Source organism: Chlorocebus sabaeus, chromosome 8 (genome assembly GCF_047675955.1).
Source record: "Chlorocebus sabaeus isolate Y175 chromosome 8, mChlSab1.0.hap1, whole genome shotgun sequence".
NCBI lineage: Eukaryota > Metazoa > Chordata > Mammalia > Primates > Cercopithecidae > Chlorocebus > Chlorocebus sabaeus.
This window is the reverse complement of record NC_132911.1, coordinates 99,369,588-99,371,000: the sequence shown is the minus strand read 5'-3', so window position 1 is coordinate 99,371,000 and position 1,413 is coordinate 99,369,588. Positions and strand designations below refer to the sequence as shown.

The window sequence follows — 1,413 nt, the reverse complement described above, 5'->3', positions numbered from 1 at the left end:
CCTCTGTTCTTTTTTTGTTTCCTGTTTGCCTACAGGTTTTCCTCCATCCATTTACTTTGATCTTGTATGTGTCACTGCATGTGAGGTGGATCTCTTGAACACAGCAGACAATGGGGTCTTGCTTCTTTATCCAACTTGCCACTGGTATCAGGTATTGATCTTTTGTTTCCATGTTCACCATTCACTTAAAGACATTCTGTAAGGCAGGTCTAATGGTAACTAACTCATTTAGCTTTGTCTTCTCTGAGAATAATTTTATTTATCCTTCTCTTATGAAGCTTAATTTGATGGGATATGAAATTCTTGGTTGGAATTTCTTTTCTTTAAGGATGCTGAAAATAGGCCTTCAACCTCTTCTGGCTTGTAAGGTTTCTGTCGAAGGGTCCACTATTCACCTGACAGGCTTCTCTTTGTAAAAATAAGGAATGCTTCATGAATTTCTGTGTTATCCTTGTACAGGAGCCATGCTATCTTCTTTGTATCGTTCCAATTTTAGCATGCGTGCTGCAAAAGCAGGCACATGAATAAGATTTAAATTCTGAGTATACTAGGATGAATGAATCAACAGAATAACTTAAATGATGTGAGATTCAATAAGGGTAAGGACTATTTGGGTATTCATTCTCTTCTTGTATGTTTTTATGCTTCTGGAGAGTTCTTGTAAAAGAGTAAATTGATGTTAATAGTACAGCAGCTGTTGGTAAACAATAACTAAAGCATCAAGTCTAGGGAGGTATGTTGTTAGGGTAAAATCACTGATTCAGAGACGTGGGGGTTTAACCCTAATAAATCCCATAATCTAACTAGGTTATAGTTTTTCCAAATGTTAAATGAAAATAGTAAATCAAATTATTTCTGAAGATATTTTGAATTATAAATATCTTTGTCTTTATACCTAAGTTTCATACTTTAGTGACAGTGCCAGAAAAGCAACAACAATAAGTAGTATGTCCTCTCAATACACAGATATTTTTATAGTACTAATTCTTTGTGGCTGTTAGACAAAACTGTAAAGTTCAGGATTTAAAAAATAAAGTTGTTAAACAAAGGTTTAAGCATATTTTTAGCTCTCAGTTTTATGTAAATGTTCTCACCTGATTATTTTCTCAATATATGTAATCACGTTTTTCTGTTTGAAAAAACTACCCAACTGAGCCAGAAGGCTTAGACAACAGAATTAGATATTTGAAAGCAAAATCTTCATGCAATGTGTCCCCTTGGATGCAGATGGTCTTTTATCGTCACCATTGTAATATGAGATGTTTGGCAATGTGCTAATGTGGTTACACCTTATCTTATCTGTTTACCGCCACAATCCCTAAGAATACAAATTTTCGTTCTCATTTAAAACATTTAAAAACAGAAATTTAAAGAGCTTCAGTAACTTGATCATGGTTACACAGCTAATAAATG

General features: G+C 33.9%; 1 non-coding gene across 1 annotated transcript; it reads right to left on the bottom strand.

Moving 5' to 3' along the window:
* Positions 1–414: 414 nt before the first annotated feature.
* LOC119625009 (U6 spliceosomal RNA) lies at positions 415–520 on the bottom strand. Its single transcript, XR_005241159.2, has one exon. It is a non-coding gene; the product is annotated as a U6 spliceosomal RNA (small nuclear RNA).
* Between the last annotated feature and the right edge of the window lie 893 nt (positions 521–1,413).